This window comes from Pleurodeles waltl, chromosome 4_1 (genome assembly GCF_031143425.1).
Source record: "Pleurodeles waltl isolate 20211129_DDA chromosome 4_1, aPleWal1.hap1.20221129, whole genome shotgun sequence".
In the NCBI taxonomy this organism is placed as follows: Eukaryota; Metazoa; Chordata; class Amphibia; order Caudata; family Salamandridae; genus Pleurodeles; species Pleurodeles waltl.
The window spans coordinates 665,176,580-665,201,922 of NC_090442.1; the positions used below are offsets into that span (position 1 = coordinate 665,176,580).

Below are 25,343 nucleotides of genomic sequence, written 5' to 3' on the forward strand. Positions count from 1 at the left end.
TGTTCAGGGAATTGTGCATATAACGAGGTCACATTTATGAGAAAGAATCGATTAAGAATGGAAAATCCCCAAATTTTAAAAGATGGAGTCAGAAAAGTATGGAAATTAGAAGTGGTTCACTCTAACTGAATGTCATATTTACGCATTGTTCTAACTGAATGAGTGTACTGCCTCGATGTGAATGGAAATTAAAGTGAATTAAAAAACACATTTGAAAGTTACACTCTTGCACTCAAGTATACTTGCTAGATTTGTTTATTAAAAAAAAAAAAAACTTTATAAATAGGATCCACTGTTATTCAAATCAAGGTGTCTGGAGGAAAAAGGCATCTGAAAGCGTTGCTTATAACTGCTATAAAAGGGTTTTGTGGTTGTCTATGCTATTGTATGGATGTGAGTAAAAGGTGCAGTTTTCGGCTGTGCATGGGCTGTGCGCTGGAGGAAGAATGCCAAGCCATTACTGGGACCTGGCTGCGCACAGAAGAATTGAGCTCTGTTGTGCAAAAACCAGTGACCTGGCTAATTTAAAACCTGATCAGGTGCCCGTAATAGTGGAGCCAAATGTAATTATTTCTTTACCTATTATTTCTCAGCTGCAGAAGTGGAGGGCGAGAGGGAGCCTCATGCACGCGCAAGGTATTGGAAAATTCCTTCTGCAAAGGACGTTCCAAGCCGCAATCGCCCTCAGAAGATCCGTCAACCTGTCAGGCGGTTCGATTCTATGGATTAAAGGCTGATCACATACAACGAGCCGGGAGGGAAGAGGGGAGGGACAAGAATTAAAAGGCCCGGGTAATCCCACATCCTGCGGGACGTATCCAGATAATTCACGTATGTTGTTTACTAATTAACAATAATTAGGATTTGTGAACTGTAAACCAATTATAGTAGCCAGATTTTAACACACAAATAGAAAAACTCTTGAAAGCAGCAAAAAAATGTAAACGGTAAGCAAACCAAAACACGTAACGGTTGGGAATGGCCTTTTTGCGGGGTTATCCCCAAACATTTTGCCTCCTTCCTCCTATTCCTTCAGATCTGTTTTTGCTGGTTTATCGTCTCTGCGCACTTTACCACTGCAGATCAGTGCTGAAGTGCAAGTGCCCCGTGTGTAAATTGTACTGGTGATTAGTTTCTCCATGACTGGCATATTTGATGTACTGGCACCTCTAGTGCACTGTACCTAGTAAAGGTGCCCGGGGCCTGTAAATCAAAAGCTACTAGTGGGCCTGCAGCACTGATTGTGCCACCCACATGAGTAGCCCTGTAAACATGTCTCAGACCTGCCACTGCAGTGTGTTTTAAACTGCAAATTCAACCTGGCAAGTGTACCCTTTCCCTTTTACTACACATAAGTCACCCCTAAAATAGGTCCTGGGTAGCCCCATGGGCAGAGTACAGTGTATTTAGAAGGTAGGACATGTACTGGTGTGTTTTACATATCCTGGTAGTGAAATACTGCGCAATTAATTTTTAACTATTGCAAGGCCTATCTCTCCCATAGGTTAACATGGGGGCTGCCTTTAAATATCTTTTAATGCAGGTTCACATTGGGAGCAGATGGAGATGTGAAGTTTGGGGTCTCTGAACTCACAATTTAAAAATACATCTTTTGGTAGAGTCGGTTTTTAGAATGTCTGTTTGAAAATGCCACTTTTAGAAAGTGGGCACTTTCTTCCTTAACCATTCTGTGTTCTGCCTGCCTGTGGAATCCACGTCTGGGTCAGACTGACAGTTGGGATGTTTGTGCATTTCCTCTAGACAGTGGCACAAAAGAAGCTGAGGTGTGTCCTGCTTATCCTGATAAGTCTTCCTGGGCTAGAGTGGGGAGGGAGGAGCTGACACCTGCGTCTGAAAGGCTGTGCCTGTCCTCACACCATGCAATCTCTGACCCCCTGTAGTGCGTCTGGAGCCAGGCCTGAGCAAGGAAGGATCTTCTGAATAACAGAGACTTTCCTTTTAAGTTTGCCTACTTCAAAAGGCAGAAATGAGTATAGTAGTGGACCCAAAACCCCAGAATTTTAGAACACTTGTGGATCAAGAGAAACCTCTGCCAAGGAGAAGGACTGAAGAGCTGGAGGAGGAGTACTGCTCCTTTGCTGTGTGTGCTTTGCTGGGTTGGGCTGCAGTTGCAGCTTCTACTTTAAAAAGGGCAAAGACTGGACTTGTGAAGTTTCTCCAAGGGCTTGGAGAAGAGCTTGCCTCCTGTTGGAAGTCTCAGGGATATCAAAGACTTCAGCTTAATTTACCTACAGCACTGAGAACGGTGTTTGGTGCTGCAACAGAAGAAAAACCACTGCAATGCCATCAACAACACCGCTGACTGCAGTGTGACCTGACGAGGTCGCCTGGAGCCGTGCCCCACATCGCACTGCAACTCTGGTCTCACCGACGCTGCCACCTGACACCGTCAACGAGCTGCTGCTTGCACTGTGACCTGAGGGCCCTGCACTCAGCATCGCCTTGTTCACACAGTAGCCTTAGCATCCCTGACGACGACGTTCCACGCTGACACAGATGCCTGTCTGCAATTAAACCCGTGGGCACCGCACGGAGCCTGCCCCACATCATAACTCCGCCTTGAGCCTACCAAAGACAGTACTTCAGCAATGACGCCGCTGCCTGCACCGTGACCTGGATACACCGCACATTGCACCGCCCCACTTCACACCGCAGTCCTGGTCTCACCAACGCTGCAAAACGCCGTCACCGAGCCACTGCCTGCACGTGACCTGTGGGCACCACACATCACACCGTCCCACTTCGCACCGCAGCCCCAACGCTATCAACGCCAGCGCTCCTGACTTCGTCATCAGCCCGGAGTTCGATCTGCAATGCGTGTGACATCAAGGGCCCGACGACCACCGCACTGACCTCCAGAACTGACGCCAGCGACGCCACACTCTGGATCTCATCGCCAGGATCACGACAACGCCCTGCATTTCCAAGGTACTGTTTGTGGGTCTTCCCGACACCGTAGCTGGCCCGCAATGCCGAGGCCGGCCTGAACTATTCGATTTGTTGTTCACGACACCATGATAGCCCCAGACGGAGCTATTGACTTCAAGGAACTGTATTATTAAGTTATTCCTTGCAAAATTCATATCCTTATTATTGTATTTTGGATTTTTCTCATTTTGGTCTTGCTTTACATAGATAAATATTGGCTATTTTTCTAAAACTGGTGTGCTGTCCTTTTGTAGTGTTTTCACTGTATTACTGTGTGTTAGGTGCAAATGCTTTATACATTGCTTTGGAGATAAGCCTGACTGCTCATGCCAAGCTACCAAAGGGGTGAGCAGGGGTTATCTGAGTGGGTATCTCCCCTATCCTGACTAGAGTGAGGGTCCCTACTTGGACAGTGTGCAAACCGACTGCCAACTAGAGATCACATTTCTAACAGTAACTATTCCACCTTTTCAACTGGCTTCCCACCTAAAACACTAGCTACCACAACCCGAGGAGCTAAAGGATGTAGGTGACCTCGAGAAGTGTGAAAGACACTTTGAAAGTGGCTTTGTGCTGGGATATCACTGGATGAGAAGCTATCTGCTGGAAGCCACCACAGTACCAGAAAAAAAAACACTAAACACTGCAGCATTGCAGGAGAGCCAGCGCTCAGTGCATAACCCTCAACGGGGCACATTCAAATGGAAATGGATTTTAAGCGCTGCTCGGGTGCTGTGGAAAGAAACTGTAACATACTAGCAGCTATAGTGGAATCTCCGACTCTCTTTAAATGCGCCTCGGCTATATATTTAATCAGTGCTGAATGTTCACACTCAGCAACTTCCTGGAAGCTACTTACTGCAGGTTTCAAACCAGGTGTATTTTAAAAATACCCGTGAGCCAGGAATCCTCACCGCCTACCCTGCCCCCCCAGAGAAGATGCCCGGGTCAACAGAAGCACATAGGCTCAGAAGTGTGATGACAGACGCAGCCCAAAGCATGACAACTTTCCTTTGATTAGAAAAGGGAAGACAGTGCCCCAGTGGGATGAGAGCTGAGGAAAAGGCTTTCTGAGCAATTGTGTTTTTCATAACTCCGACTTACCCTTTGGGGAGCTGTTCTTACTGTATTAAAGCATTCTTCCTATACTGACACAAAGTATTATCAAGCATTTGCAAAGCTAATAGGTCTCATCCACGATACCAGGGCAAAGAGCTACCAGCATTGCCAATGCTGATTTTTTCCCCAGATGGCAACCATATAGCCACTCGTATGCATCACTGCCACATCTTGAAATAATGTTTCTTTTGTACTTTTGTATTAAGGGAGCAAGGCTGGGATTGGAGGGAGAAGTGGGGAGATAAAATAGTCCCTATGGCACAGCATTACAAGATTTTCCATATGCATTGGAAGGATACAACTCATCCAATCAATGGATGGTGAGACTGAAATGTTTCTTCAGTGGGACAAATATTAGGCGAGGGAGTAAACCCACTTCATGAGGAGCAGAAAACTAAGACCGACTCGAAAGTCATCACGTCACAGACAAGGTAAGCATACAAAGTGTACTCCAAGAGCACTCCAATTGGATATAACAGGTTTGTTGCGAAGTTAAACATTCTGTGGGTGAGACCTAAAACAGGCAATGGCAAAGAGGGAGATACTGGAGTGACACGAGTTTGGCTATTCTAATGCTTGCTTGTAAAGCATTGTCAAAAAAATGTGTAAGAACACTTTTTGAAATACTGGAAGAAAAGCAAACAGACCTTAAGGTATCTTGAACAATATGCTCAATCTTTTTAAATCGCACGGTTTCTTTTTCAAATACATTTCACACAGGTAATAAGGAACAGAATTCAAAAAGCCTGAAGCGTGTGAGTTAGTTGAGTGTACCTAAAAGAAAATGAGAGCTGTCTGATTCCTTAAATAAGACGTGGCAGAATTTAAAGGTAAATTCTTGCAAAGGCCTAATTTACTCTCCACGGACTCGGATCTAAAACAAATGCTCCAGCCACTGGGTGTTCTTCAGCAGTCCAAGGAACAGCTGTATGGATCTCCAGGAGAAGAACCATCTCATTTCAGTCATATCCCGTATACATTTTGCCTCAATTATCAGCTGAGTGATTGCAGCAGCCCACCACTCCCCCAACGCCATACACGCTGCCTGTGATTTTCAAGGCAGGGTGTTCCTACAATGTGAAATGCAGGAGAGAAAGCCCAACAACCTTATAAGTAACCCCCAGCAAAAAAAATATATAATTTGTTGTGGTTTCACAGATGAGTTTGGAAGGGTGGGGAGCAACAACAAGAGCTTTGTGAGTGAGATGTGATAGGGAAGCAGCACGTAGGGAAGAAGGCAAGAACAAGGGCTGGAGGGTCCACTTCAGCTGGGAGGCCCCCACCCCAGAGGCTTCAGGGTGGTCTGTGTTACGCCCTGGCACTCCCAGGAAGTACTCAAAGAACAAGCACTGGCAAAGGCAGTAGGTCTCACCTATCTAATGCGGGTGCAGGGCTGTGGGATATGACACTATTTGTCTGTAAAGTATTGCTTACAAAAAGTCATAAAATTCAAAATGCTTGCGGAAAATCAAACACATCTCTCACGGTATTTCAAAACTGGAGCTTGGATTTAATGTTTTCAATCTTTATAAATGCATGTTTTTTTCCAAACATGTTTCACTCTGGAAACTGATCAAAATGTAAAAAGAGTGAGGTAGCAGAATGTAAAGTGAAACACTTGACAAAGCCTAATTTACTTTCCACGAGATTCGGCCAAAGTCTTCTTTATTAGCACAGGGAGCAGATTTACGAGGCTCAAGGAGAAGTGCAGTGTGAGGTCCACCTTCTGCCTCAAACGCCAGCCGAGGGGGTGCAGCAGAGCGCCCTTCCCACAGACTCATTTAGGCCTTTGTGTGCCAAAGTACATGCTTTCTTGCAACTTGTGCAATGCAGGATATAACCAAAAACAACCCTTAACATGTTGCTCTTCAGACATGACCCTGCACAAATATCCCCGTTTCTATGTCTTTACAGACAGGTTGGGAGGGACGGGGAGCAACACAGTCCGTATGGGATGGGGGATATTTGACAGGTGGAAGAAAGAGGGAGAAAGCTAGAAAACACATGCACTCTCATGGACTGTAGAATGAAAAAAATAAAAAAATAGTTACATAAAAGTTAGCATTCAAAGGATAAAGAATAGCGTAGAGGCCATAATCCAAGGTAGGAACCAATACAAGAAGAGGAAGGCAAGTGATTAAATAACAAGCAAGAAATGAGTGTGACAACAGTGCTAAGCAATGGCTGACCCACAGCGCACTCTTAAGTAGTTATAATGTGCACAACAGATCTTCAACAACAGATAGCACAAGGCTGTCCATATGCAAGACTTAGGGTCCAGAGAGGTTTGCACCTTTTCAATAAATAAAGCCCCAAGCATTTCATGGACACAGCACTGGCTATTTTATTTAATTACAGACAGAGGATCATGTATTCCTACACTGTAAAGCGTTGCATTAGAACCCGAGACAAGCATTACTGATTTTTTGCATTAGTCTCACTGTATGGGCTATTCTTTATGAATATTTTAACTAATATATACTGTAGATTGAAAGTTTTGTTTATTCGTTTTTTGGGGAAAAGTGTGAGCTGAAATAAGAAACTTATAAACGTAATCTGTGCTTCAAAAAATCCACACTGTTTTTTTAACTGAATACACAATACATTGGATTTCATTTCAGTAAGTTCGATGCCATTTTACTTCCTGATGAAAATCCACACCTTTGCATTCTTTTCCCCATGAAATTCCTCCATGGTTCAACTGAATATATTCAAATATTATCCTTGCTACAAAATGTCAGGCCCAGCACCATGTATGGGTTCCCGGTATACGCTCACAATAAACAGGTTAACATACTAGATTGCTTGCAGATTTAGTTATTCTTAAAGCACATTCCATGCATGCTGCTTTGACATTTGCATAATTCAGGGTAAAATATTCATAATGATTAGAACTGAACCATATGGTGCTTACTCAAACAGCAGGATATTATAAAACTGAACTGCTTTTTAAAAAAAGGATCCGTCTCGAGTTGTGCCATGTCAGGTGCACACAGTACTAACAGTTCAGCTTGTTATGTATTTGCTTTATGGTCTTTTCTTTGATTAATAATATTAAATGAAAACAAATTTACAAAAACACAGATAAAACATGAATACATCTAACAAAGAACAACTTATAAACTACCACTAATTTGCAATCACAAAATGGAAGCCATTACTTAAACAATAAATGCATATTAACTATTACATCAGCACAGCAACTTCATTAGGACATCTACACTATCACTAAGCTTAAACCTACTCCTAACATTATTCCTAGATTTGTCGCTGATCCTATCTCTAACCCTAATTTATATGAATCCCAATACTATGGTTTACCCTAATTCTAGCCTTGATGCTAAACCTAGTGCAAAGACTAAGCCCAGAACTACCATTAAGCCTATTGCTAAAAAAAAAATACTCTATGAGCTTCACTCTACCTTAACCAAGCCTTTTGTAATTCCTAGTCCTACACTCAATCTTAAACCCTACCGAACTTTAAGCCTGCTTAGCTTTATCTTGACCTTATTGCTAACCTAAAATCTGATCCTAACTACACATTTAATCATAGTCCTATTCCTAAAAGTAACACAATCAATTACCCTGATTTTTAACGTAACCCCCAATGATTGCGAACCTGCCAGGTCTGCTCTTCCACTTACCTTGGCCACAAGACGTGGCTAGAAAAGGAAGCCCTTTGCCTCTGAGGCCTGCAGCCCTACAACTTAAAAAGAAAGTGTTCTGTGGAGCGGGGCTGTTCCACCTCACTATCAGTACATCTTAGTGGTAGAAGCAGGGACTAGAGCATAAGGTTCCTCCAGCTCCTCATGCATCCTTTATGATATGAGGCCTAATGCCCGAAGACCAGTCATGTCGAAGTTGCTATCACTGCAAAGTCAGATCTGCCAATCCACCTGTCTCTATTTGTCCCCACTCCTAGAAGCCACAATGCCAGATTGGAACAGGACGCATTTCGCGCCTCATGCTCTGAGTTTCGGAAACACAAGTCAGCAGAGAAGCAACTAAACACAGACTGACTTATAAACTGACTGCAATTCTATAGTGATAGTCTCTTGGAACTGATAGTTCCCAAACAAACTGTACTTCAGCTTTTGCTGAAGACACTAAGAGAGGAGGTCTGTGTTAGATCAGTAGGAAGACTGTTCCAGAAACTAGCGCTTTGACACAAAATGGGCAGGTCCCTAGTGAAGCAAAACTGGGCCCTCCAGCAATGTATGTCTGATGCTGTGAAGATCTCTGATGAATACTTACTAACTGAGTTTAGCAGAGACACATACTGAGGCAAAGTCTTTTGACGGCCAGGCAGCCTATATTGAAATGAATGTGTGCTTTCATCAGACACCAACAGAGTGATTTCAAGTATCAAGATTTCTGGTAACAAATCAAAAGCATATGTTTTTGACTATGAATTCCTGCTTCAGAGCTTGACTGAAGACCAAGGGAAGGTTGAAGGGCAAGGAAGATGTTCTGCCTCTGCAACAAAAAGGTAATAATTTCGGTTTTGTAAGCACTGAGTGGAATGACAGTTTAGGACCCACCCAGAATTGTTTGCGAAGATTCTAGAGCTACAAAGGGAGTCAGAGTTTTGCTTCATCTACAGCTGGATATAGTCGACATAGGTTTGTGCATATTCTGGAGTCAGGGAAGAGCTAAAAGAGTCCACGCAGATATATGTCAAACAGTACTGGTGACAGGGTGATCTCTGAGGCACCCTACAGACCAGATTGGTCAGTTTGGAGAAAATGTGCCAAATGTAACTTTCTGAGTCTGATCCTGCAGGAAGAACTTAAACCAGCAGAAGGTGCAGGGTTGCAGATAGACCATGAAATGTAATAACATGCTAAGATTCAGCATGTCAGAGGCTGCATTCTCTCTCCCAAGAAAGCGGTTTCTGTTCCATGACTTGTTCTAATTTCCTGAATGGACTGACAATAAGAGATAAGTTTCAAGGTCATTTTGAAGTTGTTGGTCTGCCAATGTTTCTGATATTTATTTAAGGAATTCGCTGGAAGAGAGAGGGTGAAGACCACCCATGGACCACTGAAACTAAAAACTCCTGACCACTTTTCTCCTAAATCTGTCTTCTGTGACCCATTACTATGTCATGTACTGCTTCCTTCTCATCAAGGTAGGATGTCATTCCTCCCCTGTCTCAAGCAAACAGCTGACTCACTTTTGTGAATGTGTTTATCGTTTTATATTTATATCCATACTACTATTGTGTTGCCTAATTATCTTCAAGAATAATGTTAATGGTTTCCAAAGGGTTCTAAAGAATACTGTAGATGGTTTCAAATAGTTCACTGTATGGAAATATTTTACATGCCAATATACAAAAATATAATTTATGTTAAATGAAGAGACTATACATACTAATACACCCTTGCATATGAGTAATGTTACTAAAGCCAGGTAAATCGCCGACACAGTGTGATTCTTATAGGCCACACTCCCTCACCTGTACAGATGCCAAAGATTCCAGCAAGTACACTGGCTAATTAGTTATTGTTGTTGGTGCCAGATTTGATTTAAAAGGCTACTTACGTGGGTGCTGCAGGCCCCCTAGTAGCATTTAATTTGCAGGCCCTGGGTACATGTAGTACCACTTTCCTAATGAAACTAAGGTAAATTAAATGTGCCAATTAGGTGTAAGCCATTTTCACCATGTTTAAAGGAGAGAGCACAAGCACTTTAGAATTGGTTAGCAGTGGTAAAGTGCACAGAGTCCTAAAAGCCAAAAGCAAAACAGGTTCAGAAAACAAGGTGAAGGCAAAAAGTCTGCGGATGACCCTGCAGAACGGACCAAGTCTAACACGACCCCCCCTCCAGCCAAAAACTAGGGTAGACTTATTACCTTGATGGGCGTCCCTGCTTAGGTGATAGAACATGGACGAAGACCCTGTTATACAGGGGCACCTATCAGTACTATGCCTTTCTGAACTAAGTTGGATCCCTCTGTCTACACTCTCCTAAGCCACTGGACTGACCAATGGGGAACACTTCTCTCACTTGTGGACCTCATCCGTGCTGCACCTAACCTTACCTTGCTTACAGATGCAGCCCGGTAAGTAGATAGTACTACTGTGGCCCACAAAGTCATGTGGCCCATTCCACTACTGACCCCATCCCAAAGAACACTCTGCCCATATGAACATTAATCAACAGGGGCCACTGACCGATGTCAGTGTCAAGAGCCAGCCAGTCATTCAACCCCCAGAAAACTGTAGTCAGGGCTCAATGGTTGCCTCTCCCAGCTCTCCTGGCACCGGGGGCAACTCATTCCCCAGAAACTCCTCACATACACAAAGTTTTACAAAACACTTGTCTACCATACCTCAACAACCGCATACACTTTCACCAGCCTGAAAGACGTCTACGATCAGTCTCACACTCACTCGCGCATATACCCCACACAAGAGCAAAACAGGAGGTTGTTAGTTCTCATAAATCACATCAAAACATGGAACAGCCTCTCATAGCACATCAGTGCCTCCTCCTCACATCTCGAGTCCTGCAAGAATCAGAAGACCTGGCTCTTCAAGAGGACACACACCTATGCACCTGCATACCTTCACAGGTTGTTAGTGAGCTACACAAAGAGACATAACATAACCAAGATTTTGTTGTTCATTCAGGCTACAGACTCCAGCATATTTAAAATGCACACAGGAAGGGAGGAGGACTCTACATTATCCTCAAGTCCTCCTGGTCCTTGACACAGGCAAGCAAACAAACTCCATGGTGCCTCTCCCATGCTACTTCCCACTCTCATATTATCTCATCCACAGGCCTCCTGGACAGAACAAAGACCTCATAGACAAATTCTCGAAACTCCTTACAACCTCATTCATCCAGCATGCTCAAACCACCATTGTTCAACCTCTTAGACAATTCTAGCATGAAAAAAGGAAGAGACGCCCTCTTCAATCTAATTGACAACTCAAACATGGTACAAACTGTCATCCAACTGACAGTTTTTAATGGCCAAATTATCACCAACCATCCAATGCACACCTCCCATTACCCAATCCGATATTGATTATCTCCCAACCTCCATCACCATGTTCAACAACAAACCTTCATATGCCACAAAGATTTTCCATTAACAAACTAAAGTGCAAGGCAATCTTTGCAGGTGCTTACAGCTCCAAAGACTTTGCAAACAACAAATACTCCATCCTAAGAGCGGGGAAATGTAAGGAAAAACAGAACCATCTATGACTTCACACCACTGAAGTCCCTCCACACAACATGCAGACAACTCATCACATCACCCCAAGCTAAGTACCTTACCAACACCAATAATGAATCTGCCAACGGAAGAAGAACACTATTCAAGACAATAAAGCACTGCAACATCTGCAAATCCTATGAAAATGATGTCTTACTCTGGCCCTTCATTAAACCCCTCTCTAGAGGACTCTTGCACCCTTTTCTCACTACTGTCAATACATCCCTCACCCACACCATGTCCCCAGAAGCCCTTAAGAAACCCAGATACTCCACTCTTTAAGATACTCCCACTCCTGAAGATACACACACTGGCCCCCAGTGATCTCACTATCTACCAGGCCTTCAGTCACCTACCGTTCATTGGCAAGATCACTGAAAAAGCAGTCTATGAAAAAGCTCCAAGATCACATCAACACCAATAATCTCCTGCATAAATACTAATCTGGCTTCAGATCACCCTGTAGCATGAAAGCTGCACCATTACAAATCACAGGCAATGCCCCCCTGACAACAGACAAAGGTGATCTTTGCCTTTTGACATTGCTGTCCCTCTCAGCTGCCTTAGAGACTACTGATCATCCCACCATCATTCATACCATAACGTTTTGACTGGGAGTTATTGGTAATGAGAATCACTAGCTCCACCTTTACATGGAGCTCCTCCTTGGGACTGTACTCACTGATTACAGCAACAAAATTCACCAATAGTCCGAAAAAACATAACTCTAATTGACAGCCTCCTCGGCTAAAGATATGCAATGCCTCAAACACTGCTTACACATCATCTAAACCTGAATGTCTAGCACCTACCTGAAACTCAATCCCACTTGGGCATAATTCCTACCAAGAACAATTTGCTGAAACTAGTCCTAAACTGGTTCAAATACATGAACCTGGACCAGTTCCAACACCAGCTTTCAAAGAATGCAATGCCACTCAATCACTCTAGACACCATCATCACTCACAAGAAACATATATCCAAGAAAACCAATTCAGCCTTTCACCTGTTCTCTCTACTGAAGAACGATTGCTCCTGCAAAATGACTTCAGATCTATGATGCAAGCCATCAAACACTTGTATGTGGGTTGCTGTAATGCCCTGTTCCAAAGCCTCATAGGTTGCACAATTGCTCCCCTTAAAGACATCCTGCAAGTAGCAACAAGCACCATCATGGGCTAGAAGTACATCTGGTAGTGGTAGACATGCATACTATAGTTTGTTTCAAGCATAGAGCCGGAAATGTAATGGTTTGCACAATATGTTTCGCCTGTTCTTGCTTAGACAAGAGGTTATCTAGCCATATGCCTAGTTTTTTAAGTCTGGCTGCACAGAGCAGCGGTTACTAGACCTGATCTGATCAACCTAAAACAGAGCTTTCATGACTACCACAGTTAGGGACTTTGATCCTTCCCGCATGTTGATGTTGTTTGAAAAGCTGAGACAAACCCGGTAACCCTAGGACCCGGGTGTGTACATATAGCAAAAGATTTCAAGACCCCAAGGGAAAAGTATAGCCCTTAACTTCAACGGCAAGAATTTATTACCTTTATCAAGAAAGTTGATCTAATGCATGTTCCCTTTATTCAAACAACATTTCTCCAATAATACATTCAGTAGTCAGTCTATTCAGGGGCTCCTACAGTAACGGCGCAGTGAACGTGAATGAGTTGTGTCAACTCATTGTGGGTTAATGTATGATGAGATAGTTGACTTCAGGACACCTGGATTGAAGGGGTCCTCTTTGAAGATTGCTTTAATTTCTAACCACAATTTTGTACATATTGTATATATCACCTGGCACTAATCTGTCACGTTATTCACGTTCACGGCACCGTTATTGTAGGAGCACCTGAATAGACTGACTGATTAACGTATCACATGATGATGGACAGTAATACATGACTTGATTAGGCAGAAGGTGTGTACCTCTACAGAAAAAGTGCGTACCTTCCAGAAGCTGTAATCATTTATGTATCACGTTGTAATAGCCAGAGCTCTATATGAACTCTAAGTGTTTTGTTACAACAGAGTTTAGCCTCTAGGTCAAACACATGCCACTGCAATGCTATAGGTGTACTAGATAATTAGATAATTATGGTTTGTGTTCTTCTCTGGCAGGAACATAGATGGAGGAGGGCAGTAAGGAGGAATGTGTTGCTGTATTGTAGTGCTGGCCTTCTCCTGCCTTCTCTTGTCATGTTCAACTTCAGGGATGCCTCATGATGGCACTCCTTGTGAGAATGGTGTTTTTATTTCCAGTTCCTGGTTTTAAGATATATGGCATGTAGAGACTGTTTTAAATTCCCCAGCTCCCAAAAGTTGTTAATTAATAGTTTTAATTAGATAATTGAAATGTTCAATACTAATCTTATATGTAATTAACTTCCCACATAATAGTTAATACTTACAAAAAATAATTCACTTATTTAGTATACTGTAATTTAAATTACCCTTCTCTGAATCCTAAAAACCCCTTTCTGTTCCTTGACGTCCCCCCCTTAAGCCTACAAACTCCGTGCTACTCCTTAACGCCCCCTTCCCTGAAACATAACACTCCCTTACTACCTATTAATGCTACCTATCCCTATACCTTAAAAACCCATGCTGAATTATGTACCCATTACCCCATAATGCTACCCTTCCCTGAATACAAAAAAAAAAACCTAAACACCTTCCTTGAACCCTAAAAACACCTTACAATCCTTAATGCTACCTTTCCCATAACCTTTCTACCTCTTGATCCTACCCTTCTGTGAACCCTACGAACTCCTTGCTACCGCTCAGAGCGACCATCCCTCAAACTGAAAAAGTCCTGCACTACCCAGTAACCCTACCCTTCCACAAACAGAAAAACGTACTACCCCTTAACGCTATTCACCCCCGAACCCTAAAAACTGTTGCTACTCCTTAATGCTACCCATCCCTGAATCCTAAAAACCCTTACTACTCCTTAACACTACCCATCCTTGAACCTCAAAACCTGTAGAACTGCTTAACACTACCCTTCCCTGCCCCCAGAAACCCCTTAGCACTGCCCTCCGCTAATCCCTACAAACCACACCATCCCTTAATGCTGCACATTGCTGAATAAGAATAACAATTTAGAAATAAAGCATTTTTGAAACATTGAGAGAAACTTATCTGAATGTGCCCTTAAGGCCCACATGTATATTTCGAGCCGACTCAGCCAACTTGAGTTTTGAAAAACAACATTCAAACACTCTTTTGCTCTCAATATCTGTTTTTCTCTGTTATGGAGTTTGCTAAAATGATCCACCATGAGTCCAAACACTTGTTGCAATGTTTCCCTTGATTTTCTTCCATGGATTGGAAGTCCAGTGTAGTACCACTGACCTCACCGGACCAGAGGTGGTCAACACCCGTGGGTAGGTAATTGCCCTCATGCAATGAATGAGACGAGCTGCGGGCAAGCTGGCATCCACAAAGTACGGGCCCGTATCTAGCACATGTAACTCAGTTAGCTCCTTCTAGGGGCGCCAGTGCATAGATGGCTCCACTCCAGCACCCACTGAATTCCAAGCGAGTTATTTGCCTCCTTCTCACTTACAAATTTGAAAATTCACAAAATCACCAATTGCACAATATTGGTGGCATGGAAAGAAGTGAGGGACCCTGGCCTGCTGCATAATCGAAACATATGTTTAATTAAACAAGAGCTGCATCTCATTATGAAAATTGCTGTGATATTTTGAGCGCGTGGGCAGAAGTTGGAAGTATCTTGGGGGTTCTGGTGCCAGCCCCAGCAGATGGTCTTTTGGAGCGCGAAAGAGACAACATACACAAGGATCGACAGACTGCTGCAAAAGCAGAAATAGTATCTGCTGATAACAGTGAAATCAAAGCTTGCATGACACTTTATTCAAGATCACTTGCTTTAAGGTAAGGTGTTATTATCACAACCCAATGACACTCACTGCAATATCAGCAGGAGGAGCTGGGCTGCTGAGATTCAAACATATGGCTTCAAGGGTGCAGTAACAGCATTATTCCACTGAGCTATCTTTCTGGCACAGTGGTCACTATTTACTTCTACGAGTACAGGATCTTTAATCAATAGGAAAACTGCTCTGGTGTAAGTGAGCAAGTCAGCTGTTGATCTTGTAAACTGGCTAAAATGAGTCTCCAGCAGGTCCTCAACATCTTGCAAATAGTGAAATGATGTGGTGACTTCTGCCTTCTTTCGTGCAGGCAGTTGCTAATGACAGAAAGACAGGTCAGTGGGTTGAGTGACTGCTGTTCAGCACTGTTTGCAGGCCGGAGGTTCGAATGTCGGCAAGGTCTACTTAGCCTGGTTCCTTTATGAGGACAATCAAATGAGTTCAGATTTGACTGTGCATTGGTTTTGGATAAAAATGCTGCTTAAGTAACATATTATTATTAATATATATATATATATATATATATATATATATATATATATCAAACACTAACACTGATAATAACGTTAGCAGCTAACACATTTGCCCTTCCCAGCAGATGCTCCAAAATCTAAATAGATTGCTCTTTGTATAGATTGTCTTTTCAGACAAGAAAATAATCTGGCATAGGTTTTACTGCTCTAGCTTGGAAAACTTCTCCATTGAAATCTTAACGAGAAGGTCCGCTAAGGCCTCTATTTGCAAAATAGCAGATCTTCTAACCTCACTCAATCTAGGCATGATAGCTATCACAGAAACCTAGGTCTCGCCCATTTCATCAATTTCTTCCGAAGGACTACTACCTGAACAGACCAAACAAAAATGGAGCAAGAATTGCCGTCATACATATGCTCCAACAGAAACTCCCCAACTTTTGTATCCTTTGAACAACTGTCAGCTAGTCTGAAACTAAAACGCAACAAATCATGTTTCTGCATCATTTATCGACCTCCTGGCTATAACATGTAAGAAAAACACTCTTAGCAAAACTCCATTCAATACCTGTTCACGTCATTACCTGACACAGGCCATCTTCTACCTAACCTACAAAGAAGGCAACACCCTGGATGCAATGGATTCTCAACTTCAAATTAACTCCCCTGGACACTAACTGGCCTGACCACCCTATGATTAAATCTGAAGACTGCCTCTGATGGAAATACCATACTGATTTCAACAAGTGACTTCATCAACCTTTTTTAATAAGATGACCTTGAACATCTTGGATAAATTCACACCCCCTAAATGAGAAGTCTTTCAAGAAAAAACAAATGCACCCAGGAACCCAATAGGATTAAACAAAAGCAAGCAACTAGAAAATATTTTTTTTTAACCTCGATGGAATCCCTCGGTGCCCTCAACGAACAAAGAAAAAGTCATAAAGCTCTCATCCTGACCATGGTGTAATGGCCACGGTGTCTAACTACTTCAAAAATAAAATTGAAGATGACATAAGCTAAGATAAAACTCTTTCTCACCTTATTCAGCAGTGTGTGAACTCTACCTTGAAAATCTCTAGCTCCCAAGCATGTCAACAGCATACCATTTTTCTTTGCAGAAAAAAGTTATGTAATACACTGTCAACTCACTGGAAAGGGAAAAAGTCTGCAATTTCTTAGGTTATAAGAGGAGACCCTCCCAACTTTTCCACATTTGAAAAACTTGATACATAATCCAGTATACAAATCATTTTTCAACAAATTCCTTCTCCTACTCCAAAGACACTATTCCCCACCTCTTTTGTTAAAGGGGTACAAACACAATATCTCATCACGTGTGCTCGAAAACAACTCTTTAAAAGAAGTCAGTTTGCTCCGAAAGCTGCCCATGTCACTCATGTGAAATAATAAACGGCACAACATTATTACCTCAACTTTAATGTAGTCGACATTTTAAAAGTCAACCTTATCAGTCTCCACCATCTAGACTACCAATCTTGGAATATATAACCACCTCCTAAAACCATTTTGATCCAAGTATCATGCCAAATATAGTACAGAAATAGATACCATTCCAATATTAGATGATGCACTAAAAGTATTAACTGATGGAGATGCATGCCTAACTACATATCTGCATCATTCGACACATTTTCAGATCCAGAACACATGAATGGGAATAGAGGAGCTAGATTACTTCCTATGCGTGACAAGGACTGTTCAAGTTACAGGCCGATTCCCTGCTAAAAGCAGACATTATGATCCTCGCCAAGGTCCTGGATAAAAAGCTGAAGACTATCTGATTTGTCCAGCTCAGGTGGGTTGTATACCAGGACGATCCTCTAGATTCCGCTTGCGATTAACTGGACCACACAATAAAGTCAGCTCTGACATGACTCTGTGGCTTTCCGGGGAGCCAAGAGATACATTAAAAATTCTCTGCATAATCTTCCAAATGTTATGGGGATGGGTACAGAAGCCCTTAAAACGCCTGCAAACCACAACACGGGTGGTAGAAATTGAATATCGGGGGCAGTCGGTAGATGTCACCTAAAAGAAAATGATCCGGCTCCGATATGTAAATGGAAAAATCAGAAGAAAATGTTTGCCTGCTCGTTACCGCAGGTGACTGGAACAGAGAGAAAACTGCTGCCTGCGGCGTTACAGCCATGAGAGGCAGGCTTCAGATCTTCATCCTTCCAAGGAGTCTATGACCTCAAAATGCTGCGAAGGAGTCATAATTATACAGTGAGCTGTCTGAAGAGCACTTTGAAGCATGGCAGCGAGCCGGAAGAGTAGGCAATCCCTTACTATCACCCAATTATGTTTGGCACCAGGAAAAGCCTTACATAGAAGTTAGCACTGTGAGCGCCACAAGTTTTTTTTTTTTCATCTTCAAAAGCTGAAGAAATGGATGCAGCTCATCATGGAACCACAAGATGCCTAATACACACAGGTTCCAGTAGCATCACTTTTTAAAGAAGTCCTACAAGTGAAATACACCTGGGTGTTAAGCACCAAATGCGGCAGTCGGATGCAGTAAAAAACACAAGCACTGACATAGCACGTTTAACCCAGGCCTGTAGGCTAACACATGTAACGTTAGCACACTGAATCAAGACACGCAGGAGTGAGGGAGCAGTAGATAACAGAGAAGGCTGATAAGACTTGAAAAGTCGTCCATCCTGTAGCTCAATGCAAGCACTCTAGTGAAGAAGAAAGGATACATATATGCAGCCAAAAAAGATTAAGTGAGAGATTACTCCCTTGGCCTGAGCCAAGAGGCGACTGATACAGTCTCAAGCCAAAAGCTGAAAGAGTCTGGAATTAAAAATCCAATGATTGAAAAGGGACATAAAGGCCACTTTACTTTATTAAGTATATTCTAATGCAACAATAGCAGCTTCAAAAGACATTTGATCTACTAAATAGGTCATCAGCTAGATAATTAATAAGGTAAATAGTGTTACTTATTTTGTTTTCAACGCAGCACCCATAATTTAGCCACGCGTCTGACAGTGCTTTAATAATACATATAATGGCAGAGCTCACTGGCACTCAGTCCATTGCCCTTGAAAAGTTGAAAGCCTTGGCTGGCCATTCCAAAGTTTCACTCTGGGTCATTCCGGATATGCACAGACCTCATCAGTGGACCCTCTGCTTGCTGGGCTATCTCACTAGTTTGTAGCTAAAACCCCTTCTGCAGTAGGGCTCTTGGCACAGCTGCCTTGGGGTAGTGCCACCAGGTTTGTAGATTGGGAATGGTCCTTGAGCTCTTACACATTTCAGCCTACGGCACACTGGCCTACAACACACCCTTAACCTGCTAGAATTGTCTCTACATACTTTACTTGGCCTTCTTAGGCTGAACATTTAGGGAAAATTCTTGTTACAATGATGACCCAGAGCCAAAGACCTCCCTTAATTTCCAGATACAAATAAGAACCTCAGATTTCTTCATGGGCACCTTTGTTACTTCAGTGTGAGGATGAGGATTTATTTCCTATAATTAGACATATAAAATGTCTCTTAATCCCAAATGAACCAAAAAGTGATATGACTGAAAAAGCAGAGCTACCATGCCCTGTTCAAAATGTTACATCCTCCTCTTGCATAGTAATCTGAACAAAACAGCTGCAAATAGGATATCATTTTTTGAAATCACCAAAACAGTGTTTTCTTGAAATAAATTACTTTCCAAAAGGGTTACGGCAATGCTTGCTTGCCTTTAGCTTAGCTAATCCCTTAAATCACTCCGCATTAATACCGACTCAGTTTCCTACCATTTAATCTTGCAGGATATTGGCAGTCTCCGTATTCGCTGTAAAAGAACCCTGATAAGCATCTTGATGTTTACTCATTTTGTCAACTTTAAAAAGTGAATGCTAATTTGGGCTGGGGATAGGGCTCTCTAGTTGGCTACTGAAACTATCCACGCTTCAGACTGCCAACAATGTCAGATGAAACCCTTCTGGTTTGGCAGTAACGTTTTCTGATTCTACTGGGACTCCTACTCTCCATTATCTTTGAGTGATTCTGGGCATCCGGAGAACTCACACTATCCCCGTTACATGATGTGTGACCCAGTGGGCCCTCCTCACTCCTCACACTGCTTCTGGCACATTATGGATGTCTTTTAAGAGCTGAATGTGACCCCATGACAGGAGACAAAGAACCAGATAAAGCTTTAAACCCTCATAGGGCAATGGACTGAGTGCCAATGAGCTGGAAAATTATATGTAGTGTAATAAAAGCACCAACCGACTTTTTGGTAAATTATGCATGCTACATTATGAACAATAACCAATATGTTACTATTTGCATTGCCACTTAACTAGTTGATGGCCTGTTCTGTACTTCAAATGTCTTTTTTTGAAGCTAGTATTGTTAGTTATAGGATTTGGGAGAACAACCGTCAAACAGACCTGTTGCTAATAATACACGCAACGTGGGCAATAGGTCTCCTTTTGATCATTGGCTTTCTTCGTCCAGCCTCTTTCAGCTATTTGCTTGAGGTTTTGTCAATCACGTCTTGGCTCAGCCCAGTGGAGTATCCATCTGTCACCTAATGAACCTTGTTCAATTTTCCTTCTCCTGTACAAGCGCACCAGATCTCGGGGGTGAGTGAAGTGTCTCTGTTATTGGACAGATTTTCTTCAGACTGCTTGTTACTGTTGATGCAACCTGCAAGCTTTGCTTGATTAGGACTAGACTCTTTCTGGGTTGTTGAAAAGGTGTGATATGTATGTGGATATATTCCCTCATTTGATATGGAAATTGTGGAGGAAAACATTTCTCCTGGGTGTTCTGTTCCAAACCTTTAACCATTCAACTACTGAGGACAGCATCTCTGGTAAAAAAAAAAAAAAAAAAACAGCTTATAAATGATCGGTGAGCAATGACACCTTGCGGGAAGCATTCTAAACTCCTCTTTTACTGGATGGAACAATGATCTCACAGCCTCAATCTGGTGTTATTGAAGGCAACAAATACTGGCTTTGTCTGAAGCAATCCAGTCTGAATATCAAGTCTATGCAGCCAGTGGTGTTCCCTCCAATAAGAGATTCAGTGAAGACAGAGTTTTACTCTAAGCTCTTATCCTGGGATGTTAATGTTTCTTGCTTGATCAATTAAGTGCTCTCCATGTAACTAAACAGGAGAAAAGGTCGACTAAGAAGAAGGGTCCTCCTGATCAGTGGATAGCCAAGAGGCCAGAGTAACCAAATTAAGCTGATCGCAAGGATCTAAACAATGATGTTTAATATAATGAGTAACCACAGAAATTACCACAGTGTTTTGAAATTGATCTGTTGCTTGCCTCAAATGTGATCTTTCAGAGTCCTTGATTTGTAATCCAGGGGTCTTTATGAGAGGGAAAGACAGATTAATACCTAACTCTCTATATTTTCGGTATCCTTATAGGAAAAGTTGAAAAGTTTTTTTGTCATGTCCTCACCCATCCCTGGCTTTTTAATAGCTTTCACAGACCTCCTTGATTTCCCTGGAAGTAAACGTCACAATTGTATGAAATTTATGAAGGAAAACAGAACTATTAAAATTGCATCTTTTCTTGAGAGTGAATGACAGCGAAACCAGTGATCAGCCCTTGAGCAAGATGGCAACAACAATGACACACTTTGTGCACAAAGTATGTGCCACCATCATGTATCTTTTGCACCGCACCAGAGTGCTCTTCTTTTTTAAGCAAGATTTATCCAATCAGCTTTGCACTCAGCACTCCGCATCTCGCAGAAACTTTTCACCAACCCTATTTGTATGTTAGGCATCCAGTGCTGTTTTCTCTGGCTGTGTTGCGTCAGATGGGTAACTTCCAAGAATCACTGCTCAGCCCTGCAGAACTTTGCCCTGGTGGCCCAATGAAAATGAAATTTCAGAGCTGACGGTGTAAGCCTCATGTATGGCCCTCAACATTCCAGATCTGTGAGTGATTAATGGCAGCTAATGGGACAAAATGGGGGACACATGATGGAGTTTGTGACAATAGAGGCTTGTCGGGCAGCCGACCGAAGAGAGGCATGTCTCCTCAGGAAGACTGGGAGGGTGGTGCTGTCTGGATAACTGTCATTTTAATTTTGGACTATCACCTGTTACAGGAGATAGCCCCGGGGTAGTAAATGGGCTGTTTTGGGTTCCTTTGCCACCATTTTACATTAGGTGACCTGGTGTCTGGAGGACAAGCATAGTAAGGAAAATAATTTTATACCGCCCACCCGCTGTTTGTTTCAGTCAATTAAAAGACTAGTTTGGCATTTGGTGGAGGGTGCTTTTGTTGGGACAGGTGCATTGGTGGTCAGTTGTCAACAAAACTTATTTTTGCTTGAGACAGCTGCTTAGCAGGTGGCTGGAAAGTTTGCAAGAGCTTACATAAGTTTTATTGTTGTTGTTGCCATTGGCGAACCACGCTGAAAGGGAGGGAGTGAACAATCTCACAACTAGATGAAGCAGGAAGTTAAAGGTTACGCTATAGGAAGTTAAGCGGGACAGATGTTAATAGATACAGTCATAGGCTGTAGGAGAAATTAAGGGTTACAAATTGTGTAAATGCAGTACAGTAGGAAGTAGACAGTTGCAGGGTTAGACTACGTGAGAGGTGGGGACATGTAGCGGTGGGACAATTTATAGTTGATGTTTTGTATAGTGATGCTTTAGTTGTGTAAGGCTGTGTGCCTAGGGAAAGTATTGTCTATGCACTAGTTTCAATAAAGTGCTCTTTTTCACACAAACCTAAGTGGTCCGTGCTGCCCACCCCTCTCCCAAAACCCTCCCTTGCAGAGGAGCGATGAAATCAGGCCTGAGGCGGGTCCCGAGAGAAAAGCTGGGAGGGTTTCCCATGGCCCATGTGGCTTCGGACTGCAGCCACGGCCGAGGCCTCTCAGTAAATAAGCGAGGTGCCTGATCTCTCGCCCGACCCACCGCTGAGATGGGCATACTATGCACTGCACCTCAAACAGTTGGTACCTTGCATTCAGCTCAGGTGATGTATTTTATAATTCCCCAGGAGATATAAATGGTACATTAACCCCCCGTTGTGGTTAAAAGCCATTGCAAGGCATGCGTCGTGGTTTAATTAACAAACAACGCAGAAATATGATTACGCGGCTTCCATCTCTGCGGGTAGTCGCAGCCATCGATTCAGAAGGAATCAGAACGGGCAGATAAGGTGAAATAGATGGTGCGGCCAGGTTTGCTAATTTCGTTGTGATTGCTCCTAAGAAATGCCATGTAACGTAATTTCATTTGCTTTCCGTGTATTAATATCCCTACAAATGTTGTAATAAAACGACAGAGTGAGAAAACAGCACATGCATTGCTTTCTCAATCGCTTTAATGTATAAAAACTGTCATGTTCCCCAGATTATTTAGACAAAGTATGGAGCTTAAGGTCCCCCCTTCGCCTCACACTTTAGCATCCTTTTTACTCCGAAATTCAGAGCTCGCTTCCATCGAGAGTTTTCACAAGAGTTTTCAGTCAGTCAGCTCTATGACAGGGCGACCCATGACACCTAAAATAGTCGCAGGGCGTTATTCTGCCAGCAGGGGGAGCCCTAATGCAGCAACCTCAAATGAGTGGATGAACTGCTCTGTCGCAGGAGTTGGTTCTGCCCCTTGGCGCCAAAAACATCTCTGGCTCTCCTCTAGATGCCAGAAAGTAAGACACCCCCTTGATAACTTAATGCAAAGCAATATCTATTCACTTGGTGCCCCTTGGAGGACAGGGTGCTCTTTTAACAATGACCCCTTACCTCCGTGGCAATCGTAGACTTTTTGACCATAGCCTGAACCAAGTCTGGCTGTGGCTGTAAAGGTGTCTCACCCATGTAAAACGAGAAAGCCGTCTGCGGAGGGGACATGTCTAAAACAACCAGTCAGAGGAAGATACTCTAAGACCATCTCTCCTGGCCTGGCTGTGATTAGCCCCCCAGAATGCCCCTAATCGCCGACCTGCCTTGTGACTAACTCTGCAGGCAGGATATACTCTACCTGAAGCCTCACACACACTCCTTCCCCCAATCATCTTACTTCACGTTCTCTCCTTCTGGTAAGACACCTTCTTTACAACTTACCTTGGTTCCACACAGTTTCACTCAACTCTCAAACCAAGAGCTGCGTGAGAGGCCCTGCCCCATAACACTGTGGGAGTAAGGCACATCACATACATACACACACAGTAATTCTGGATCAGAGAATAGTTAGTTCCTGGTACATTTTCCAACCATACCCCAGACTCACCACACACCCTCCCATCACAAACAGTACTTACCACACCCTCAACACACTTCTAATATCCCGTGCTCTGGGCCCATCCGATATCTAACAGCACTCTCGAGTCATTATCATTAGACGTCATAATTCCTTAAAATATTAACACGTAGACAGCACACCCTATAGAGAACCCCTTGCACTTTTATGTGTACAACACTTCACCAAAGCCAGGTAGTTAGCAGAAGTACAATCTAACAGCATGGTTTAGAACAGATCTCCACCTAATCCGAACAACACTGCACCATTATTATTTACCGGACTGTGATGCATTGATAGAGAACATCTCCTGGCTGAGCAATGGACTGACAACTGCCCCCTGCAGGAGAAACGTGAGAGTCTTTCGCACATGCTCCCATACGCATAACATTCTACAAGTATTGCCCAAGATGGGGCACAATTTACCTGCTCACTAATCCATGCCACTTATGAAACAACCAAACAGCAGAAATGTCTGAAGGAAGTTCCCAATCCCACCAGAAAGGATGCCCAGTTACAGAATGCACTGGGCGCCATGGAAACGATGGTTGACGCTATACAAATGTGAATACCACAACAAACCTGCCGTCCCCTACTGCGGTCATCTATTGCTTAGTGTGGGCATTACTGCTCATACGCTATGACTGTGACATTATTAATAGTACTGCCCAATGGAGCCGGTATCGCACATTTTGCTTTGAATGAATGTGCATTAACAGCCTCAAACCCTCGAACATCACCGTTCTACTTTCGCAGCCGGATGGAAAAATCATGAACTCTCCAAATTCGGTGCGTTTAAAGGTTTGGTGATCCGTGTCAAACCATAACTGGCCAGCATGCTCTCCTCAGCAGCCCAGACGTCAGAGGCTCGCGCGCTGCTCACGCGCGCTCTGAAAGGGCGCGGCCTAATTGGCGTGCCCTCCTCTCAGACATATCCCCGAAGTGAGGCATCATAGGCCTATCAATAAATCCGCTGTTGACATGAGACAGAAAGCCTCCAACTGATGTTCAGCACGCAACATCTCCATCGGCAGCGGGTTCCCAGGCAGCCCGCGGAGCACAAGGCCCGTCACGCGGAGCGCGTGCAAACAGGGGGCCTGCGTTTCACAATATAAACGCGCGATACAACAGGGTCTTTGAATGCTACAGTGGAAAACCATTAGTCTGAAGAAAATTAACCCAAAGAGAGAAAATAAACAAACCACTATGATTCTCACGCAGTGCATCCCTGCCCTGACCAATATCCCTTCCATGCTCTAAAACCTGCTGTTATGAATTATTCACCCGCCCACAGCGGCATATTCCGAGTGGTAATTTTATTGACGAGCGCATGCTTTCACGGCGCTGGAGTTGAGGCTTAAAAATGCATCGGCCAACCAGGGCAGAAAGGGAAATTTTTC

The 25,343-nt window shown here is 43.2% G+C and overlaps 1 protein-coding gene and 1 long non-coding RNA gene across 6 annotated transcripts in view; one reads left to right on the plus strand and one right to left on the minus strand.

Moving 5' to 3' along the window:
- The window catches only part of GRIP1 (glutamate receptor interacting protein 1), a 1,044,357-nt gene that overhangs the window by 762,314 nt on the left and 256,700 nt on the right, over positions 1-25,343 (minus strand). The gene's annotated exons all lie outside the window — the stretch shown is intronic.
- The window catches only part of LOC138288561 (uncharacterized), a 104,476-nt gene that overhangs the window by 61,719 nt on the left and 17,414 nt on the right, over positions 1-25,343 (plus strand). Inside the window, exon 2 of the long non-coding RNA XR_011202458.1 lies at positions 594-831. This is a non-coding gene — a long non-coding RNA (uncharacterized lncRNA). The remainder of the gene's footprint in view (positions 1-593; positions 832-25,343) is intronic.